Here is a 9008-nt window from a genome sequence, read left to right as displayed (position 1 = left end):
GAGGGGCCCCAAACAACTCACTGACTCTCCAGACACAGAACAGAGCAGAAGGCTGAACAGGAGCCACAGCAGCCAGCACCGCGTCTGATGCTACAGCACACGGCTGAGCTCAGAGGATGGCTCAGGGCTCGGAAACAAAGACCAGCAGAACCCGTCTCCTACGGCAAGAGCTGGGCTACGGCCCCAGCTGCAGTTTGCTGGCAACATTGGGATCAGACAATCCCATCTGGAATGGAAACCCCACTCTGAGCTGCAGTGCACTGCAGCACCTCTGAATGCACAGCCCAGGGCAGGACAACACACAGGACACACAGCAGCCTCACCTGTAAATGAGTGACGTTGCTGTCAACGGCCACTGCGGAGGTGAAGCAGCTCTTCACGATGTATTTGAAGTCGCTGGGACACGGCTCACTGTCCACAGCATTGACACAGGGAATCGGGACCCGCTCGTAACCCCGGGAGATGTCTCTGCCAGTGGCACAAAGAGAAGTGTCACACAAGGAAAGCTCCCCAGAGCCATGGGCCCCTCCAGTGCCATCCTGGCCCAGCGTTACTGCCTGGGATCACGGAGCAGTCAAAGCCTGAAAGCCATTCAGGACACAACAGGGTTCCTTTGTCCTCACCCTGCCTTACAGATCGTTCTTTGTGCTCGGGAATATTCCCATTTGGAGCAGGACCTCACAAGCCACGCTCTGAATCAACAGGTGCTGAGGTCTTGCAAAGCACAAACTGACCTCCACAGCCCTTTCAAAAGCTGAGCAAGCACTTGAAGTGCTGTCTTAAGCCAGGCTCCCAGCCTCCCCCGTGCAAGGGCTCTGTTTCGTGACCCACAAGCAAAGCCAGGCATCTTCTCACCTGCTCAGCACCTTCTCTCTCTGGGTAGGCCTCTCATTAGATGTTTCTTCAAGAGTCTTCTTTGTCTCCAGGGCCACCCAGACCTCAGAGCTCAGGCCAGTGCACTGGGCTGGAGTCTCACTCTCCATGTTCTTTGACATCCGAGCCAACAGAATCAAAGAGACTGCAAAAGAGCAAGAGAGAAGCAGCATTCCCCATGAGAAAGCGTGCAAGAGGAACATCAGCTGAATCCCATGCTCCAGCCAGCCCTTCAGCAACAAGGAAGAGGCTGCAGCACTATATAATCACAGGCAAAGAGGTGGGCTGGAAAGAGCAGGATGCAAAGAGAAGCGGCCCACGGGAAGCTGCTGTTGGACTTGGCCCTTGCTCATACTCACCAGCCTTTGGAGAGTGCACATGGGGCTTTATTCAGAGCAGCCATGAAGGAAAGGAAAAGCCCTGGTACCATCTTATTCCCTGCTAGCTTCGGGGAGAAAGCAGCTTGAATGAAGGATGCCTGAGGCCTTCCTGCCCAGGCTGAGCACAGCCCCTCAAACCCTCTGCCCAAGCCTCCAGCAACACTCCACTGTTTCTTATCATTCTGACAGCAGCTCTGGCAGCAGCAGCTCAGGGGTCAGAGCCACTGCCCCCAGGAGCAGGACAACAAAGAAACAAGCCTCCCAGCCCAGTTTGGGTTTGTGCTTCAATGCCAAAGGCAGGACAGAGTTTCTCCTGAGCTTGCCAGCCAGCAGCCAGCTAGAAAGGAGGGACAAGGGGAAGGCAGAGAAACAAAACAATCGGCATCAACACAGGAGAGGTGTGACAGACGTGAACAAACATGCTGGAAAAGGCCAGAAGCTGAGGCAGGAAACACAGTCTTGGCTAGAGCCAAGGGGTGAAACACCAAAGACAAAGGGATACTGCCATGGCTGGATGAAGAAACAGAAAGAAGAGGGAAGGAAAGCCAGTGTCTCTCGCCCATCTCACACCTAAGCCAGAGAAGCTAAACCTTGACTTGGAAAGAAGGAACCAACACCTTCCATGTAGAGCCTCCAGAAGAGTTCAGCCAAAGGACATTCTTACCCAAGCACCAGACATCACTATGAGCCACCAAAGCCCCTCACAGAAGCCCCTCAGAGACTGAAACCACACGTGTGACGATGGTGTCAAGATGACAAGTAGGTCTGGGAAATGGAGCAAATCTGTGTCCCTATTGCAGGCAGGTTGGTCCATCTGTATGGAACAGGAGGGGCCATCCCCCAGTGGCCTGGGCCCAAACACAGCACTGCCTGCTGGTCAACTCTCAGTGCTGTGGAGAACTTTCCTCCTGATTTCAGTGACACCTGCTGGTGACCCAGGTGGGTCTGAAGTGAGCACAGAAAGCTCAGAGGGCTGCCCAAACCCAGAGAAGCTACATCTCAGCTTTCTCTAGGTGAAGTACATTTGCTGGCAACTGGAGAGACCCCTCAGTCCTTTTCTTCCTTTTCAGAGCCCAGGACAAGCAGGACACTTTCCAGAGCTGCTTCAACTGGTGCCTGGGTCAGGCTTTGGAAAACAGAACCATTCAAAATACACAACGGTGTGGATCTTCTGCCAAAGAAGGAAAGGCAATAGATTTGAAACACAGATACACTTCAGTGAAGTCAAAACACAGACCAATCTATTTTACAGCCTTTGCTAAGAACTTGCCCCAGAAAGGAGCTGCAGTGCCCTGTGATTATAGTGGGATACTCCTGTGCTACAGGAAACCCAGGAGCGTGGGGCAAGTCATAAAAGCCACCAAAACAAGATGAGATGGGACAGGAGGTCAGAGCACTGTCCCACGCAGGGATGGCTCCATTTGTCTTCTCCTCTGTGTTTTCACCCTCCCTTTACACCTGTGCCCAGTGGTGCAAGTCAGCAACTACAGCCAGGTACTGCATGAATGTCCTTGTCACTGAGCACACCTGGCAGCATCAACTCACTCCACTGGTATTCCATCCCTAGCAACAGAAGGAAGGGATGGCTTTCACTCCTGAAGCCCTCCTGTCTTCACAGCCTCTGCCCCAGCTCACCCTGTGCTTGCTGAGCTCTTCTCCATGTCAGCCATTCTTTGCTTTAAGCCTCTGCTTTTTTTCCTGGGCACCAGGCTGGAGCTTCCCATTCTCCGTCTTTTCCTCTCAGACACTGCAGCAGCTGGAAAACAGAAGAAAAACAAACCCCGACTTTGCTCAGCAATGGCAAGATAAAGAGCTGCAGAGGAGAGGCTGTCCTGGGGGGAATCACATTGGAGGGCACGATCTGAGAAAACCGCTTCCCACTCCAACGAGCTGATTGACAAGTCAGCCAAAAGGTGACACACACCCCCATGCCAACACACCAAGAGCTTTCTGTCAGTGCAGAACCCACTGCAACCCTGAGAATCCACACAGACACACACACAGACACACACACACAGACACACAGACACAGACATAGACACACAGACACAGACACACACACAGACACACACAGACACACACACAGACACACACAGACACAGACACACAGACACACACACACAGACACACACACAGACACACACACAGACACACACACACACACACACAGACACACAGACACACACACACACACAGACATACACACACAGACACACACACACACACACACAGACACACACACACACACACAGACACACACACACAGACACACAGACACACACACACACACACAGACACACACACACAGACACACACACAGACACACACAGACACAGACACACACACACAGACACACACAGACACAGACACACACACAGACACACACACAGACACACACACACACACACACAGACACACACACAGACACACACACACAGACACACATACAGACACACACACACACACACAGACACACAGACACACACACACATACAGACACACACACACACACACACACACATACACACACAGACACACACACACACACACAGACACAGACACACAGACACAGACACACACACACAGACACAGACACACAGACACAGACACACACACACAGACACACACACAGACACACACACACACACACACACACAGACACACACACAGACACACACACACAGACACACAGACACAGACACACAGACACACACACAGACACACACACAGACACACACAGACAGACACAGACACATACAGACAGAAACACAGACAGAAACAGAGACAGAAACAGAGACAGAAACACAGACACACAGACACACAGAAACACAGACACACAGACACACCCCCCCCCCACACCCCAAGCAATGGGGGTTGGCATGGAAAAACTTGGAGTGCTCTGATTACACTCCATTTTCTGCCTTCTTTAACAACACTCAAAAAGCCAAACTACAACTATCTAATGAGCTCCTAAAGCCCAACCAGCCCTTGTTGTCTGTTGTCAGGGTCATGTTCCACTAGGGACCTGGCTTCAAGTCAAGGGCAAAGGACAGTCCCCATTAACCGCCCTGTGGTTGCTCACCCACACCCCAGCACAGCTACAGGGCTGACGTGCTGAAGAAGAGCAACGTATTTGGGTACCAGCTCTCCAGCAGGGACTGATCCTGACAGCCTTGTTCCTTGCACAGTGCTGATGGCACAGAGCTCAGGATGCCTCTGCTGGAAGCACAGACTTCACCTAACCCTAACCAAGCCCAACCAGGACCCTGACCCTCACACAGACAGAACCTGAAATATACACACCTTAAGTTATCCTTGAAATGAAACCTCAATAGGGTCTTAAAACCAGCTTAAATCTGAAATCAATCTGACATGACCTAACACTGAACCAGCCCAAAACCCAGCAGTGCTTTAAAAATTCACCATTCATAGTCCTAAATGGGCAGGATTTGAACTCAGCCTAACCTAGCTGAAACCCCAACATCCTAACCTAGTCCTAACCCTAACTATACAGGAGTTCAATTCATCCTACACTAGTCCCAATCCCAGGGGGTACAAACCCAGGCCTAAGCTCAAATAGATAGATTTAACCTCATCCTGACCCAGTCAAAATCCCAATGGGACCCCAACCCAGTCCTAACCCTAAACAGACAGGAGTTAACCTAAAGCCCAGCAGGACTCTAAGCCCAACGCAGCTGTAACGCTCACCCAAGGGGATGCTCAGCAGTTGGGGTTGTGTCTCCACTCAGGCTCAGTCCCAGTTTAGGGAATGTCACAGCCCCAGCTCAGGGCTGATCCCCTCATTTGCTGTGACTCCCTCCTTACCAAACTGTCTCTCCTCCTCCAAAGGCTCCACCTATTTCAGGAACTCCTGCCACTGTCACTGCAGCATTGCCCATTGTTCCTGGGACAATGCTGATGCTGATGCTCTGTCCCAGGCAGGCAGCTGCTGGAAGTGGGTGGCTCTGAGGTGAGCAGGGACACTGTGATGCCTGAGGGGGGCTTTGTGGGGATGGGATGATCTTCAGAGGGATGAGGTGCAGCTGGAAGGGAAGCCCATAAAGCCAGGTTTGGGGTCAAACCACTTTTCCCACACACTGCTGTCCCAGCCAGACACCCTCTGTTTGAGGCAACACCCGCAGCACCTGAGACATTTCTACAAGCTGGGACAGAGATTCCCAGGGTCAGAAGCGCCTCTTCTGCTGCTTGCACAGAAGCACTGAGCCATCTGCCTGCCTGTGAGCCTTCGCAGGGCCCAGCTCACAGCAGCACGGCCTCGGGTCTGCCGCTGCCCTGCACCCTGACACAGGCTGAGACGCCGGGGCTGTGCAGACACCGACCCGCTCTGCGCTGGGGCATCTCCCCCAAGCTGCTCAGAAGGGGCTCCACACGAGCCAGGCGTCCTGAGAGCTTCAGCCAGAGTGTCACCACCACCTCCAAATCGCCAGGGAACATCTGCTACTTGGCCAGCTCCTTGGGGCTGCAGAGCTTGCTGATCAAGAGCTCCAGCTCCTCCCCAAGAGCATGACTCCTCTTCATTTTGTCCATCAGGCTCTCCCTGTCTTCCTTCAGGATCTCCAGCTTGTGGGTCAGGCTCCAATGAGCTCAGCCCGTTGGAAGGGAAACATTGCCAGAGCCCTCATCACCACCATCACCCGGGTCACAGTGATGTCAGCAAGAAGCTGATATGGCCACAGGGCCTGAGGAGCAGGGTCACGTCAGCAACTGCGGACAAAGAAAACATTGAGGAGGAAACAGAAAACTCCACGTGCAGGTGACAAACTGAGCACCTGATCAGATTGCATGAAGAGGTATTTGCTCTACCAGCAATGAAAGAGATGTTTTACCATAGGAAAGAGATGTTTGGTTTGTTGGGCCGTATTCTGACCCCCCAGTTCTAGAAAGTGTCTGAGGAACAAGAGCTTCAGCCACGTCTCCTGCACAGCCCCCACTCCCTGCTCCAGCCTGACATTTCCTGCTTGGATGTGATCCAGCAGTAACCTGCAGAAGCTTTCAGGAAGACTGAGCTGCTGAGAGGTGGCTGTTGTTCCTCCCTGCTCAGGGAGCTTTGCTCAAGGTGCAGATCTGCCCTCCAACCCTGCTGGGAGGGATGGACCTTTCTGCTGCAGGCGTGGGAGCTGGGACTCACTTTGTGTTCATTCAGGGGTGACTCTCCTGTCATCCCAGATGCTCCTTTGCATATTTACAAGGGAAGGGAACTTGGTTTATGCCAAGGACCTCTCAGAGTAGCTGCCTTCTCAGACAAGGCCTCTGCAAGTGTTCTTTCACACACACCATCAGCACGACAGGCAGACCTTGGCTGCGGGACCAGGGACTGTTCAGCTGACAGAAGACTGAGGGGAGATCTCATCAGCACTTACCAGGATTTCAAAGCTGGATGTCAAGAGGATGGGATGGCACTTTTTTCTGCTGTCTCCAGTGACAGGACAAGGGGTAACGGGGCAAAAGCTGGAACACAAATAGTTCTACATAAACACAAGGAAAAGCTTTTGAGTGTGAGGTGAGGGAGCCCTGGCCCAGGCTGCCCGGGGAGGGGCTGGAGGCTCCTTCTCAGGTGCCTTTACAAACTCACCTGGACATGTCCCTGTGTGGCCTGATCTTGGTGCATCTGCTTTAGCAGAGGGTTGGGCTTTATAATCTCTATAGGTCCCTTCCCACCCCCACCACTCTGGCATTCTGGGACTCCTTGGAGCAGTTCTCTCATCACGGTTCATCACTCCCTGCCTTTCCTGTCAGGATGAGCAGGCAGACAGGGCTGGGGCACCCCAAGAACCCACCAAATGCTACAGACATGGCAGGGGCAGCCATCACCTTTGCAGCAGAGTGCTCTACAGCCAGTGGCTTGGGCCAGAGAATTACAGTAGCAAAGGCCACAGGGAAATGCTTTGGATGAGCAACACACAGGGTGTGTGGGCACTCTCTGTGGACACTCTCTGTGTGCACTGTCTGTGCAGGATCTGAGCAGGGACACAGCAATAAGAGGTGGCAGCCACGTGCATGTCTCTCACCCATTCCAGCAGCACAGGACGACAGCCTCCAAAGACTTGACAGGCTCCTGCCTGCACCTTCCATGCTCCACAGAACAGGGCTCATCTATTCATTTAGCACTCATGCTCTGTGTTAAAGAGCACCCTGACACAGGTCCCATTCCAGCACTCATTCCATGAAAGCCTGGTGGGGAGCAGACTTTGCCGAGCAGAAAAAAGCTGAGAGCAGAAACACTGAGGCCATATGAAGATGAGAGGTCAGTTGTCCCAGCCAGGGCAGCGGGACAAGCTGCAGACTGGCAAATATCACTCAGCCTCACCATCTTCTCCCTGCTTTTTCACACAGGGCACAGGAATGAGGACTCAGAGACCAAATGGGGAGCTCTGCCAGAGACACATAAATTCTCTGCACTTGGACAGGGACGCTGAGTTTGGCAGCTGCAGTGCAGGAAGAATTAAGTACTCTATGGGCAGCCTATGTGACTTGCACAAGTATTTGCATCCTTTGCTGTACTTCATCTGTGCTCTTGTACAAAGAGCTTGAAATACGGGCATTGGCTGCTGCCCTGCTGCCTCCCTTCAGTGTTATTGCCCGTGTATGCTTTCTCTAATTGCTCATGATCTCTACATTGACACAGGCAACACACAACAACTGCTGCTGGCAGCAGGATGGCAGGAGCCCATCCTGCAGAGACACAGGGGCCGTTACCACACACCTACCTGGCTCCTGTGCTGACCACGTGGAAATGAGCTCTCATGACAGGGCACAAGCCAATGCTTTCCCTTCTCAGCACAGCCTGCAATACAAAGACAGCGTTAGCAGAAAGCACAACAAACCAACACAACACTGATGCTGCCCAGGAAGCAGAGAGCACACCATGTGCCAAACACAGCCAGTGGAAACTCTGTTGTAGTGTACCACTCTCCAGCAGCCTACTTCTGCTTGGAGGAGCTGTCTGCCTGTTTCTGGACGCACTGTGGGACAGACTGGAGGCAGACATGTGCAGAAAAAGGGATTTAAAACCTCGCAGCAAGTCCTTGCCTCTTCTGAAAACACCCTCAGTGTTATCAAAGGACCCTGGCCATTCCCCTCTGCTTTACATGCAAGCAAGAAGCAGAGACATGACTGAAGCAGTCTGAGCCAGTGACCAACCTGTGCCCAAGCCCAGTGTCCAAACAGGACTGAAATGCCACAGAGATGTTGAACACCACAAAGGTTGGGAACTCCAGCACAGGCAGAGCTGCTGGAAAACATCCCTCAGTCTGGCAAAGAAAAGCCTCAGGAAGATCTGTCCTACTTTGGTTTAGTACAAGAACACTCAGCACAAACTGGGATGGATCCAGAATCATTATATTGGGTGAGACAAAGAAATCTGTCCTGCTGGGAAGATCATGAGTGACTGGGAAAAACACATCAGGCAACTGTAAGCACGTCCCACCCGAAACAAGGACAAGAGTCTCCCAAGGACACTACCAAACACCCAGAAGAAGCCCCAGTAGTAGCAGATGGGATTCAAAGGCAGTCCTAGAGAGTAAATCCTTCTGGAATAAGCAAGTCGGGCTCATAAACCTCTAGGGCAAAGAAAGAATGAGTCTGGCAGAAGGATCCAGAACAGACAGGAGAGTTGGTTCTGTCTTACCCAAAGGAAACCGGAAACCAAACGATTTTCTCTTCCTTTTTCCCGAATCTCATCTTTCACTCTGTTCAGAGAAAGAACACAAGCGCTTTCTTCTTGCTAATATCAGG

This window comes from Colius striatus, chromosome 21 (assembly GCF_028858725.1).
Source record: "Colius striatus isolate bColStr4 chromosome 21, bColStr4.1.hap1, whole genome shotgun sequence".
Lineage (NCBI taxonomy): Eukaryota > Metazoa > Chordata > Aves > Coliiformes > Coliidae > Colius > Colius striatus.
Note: the sequence above shows the minus strand (reverse complement) of the source record.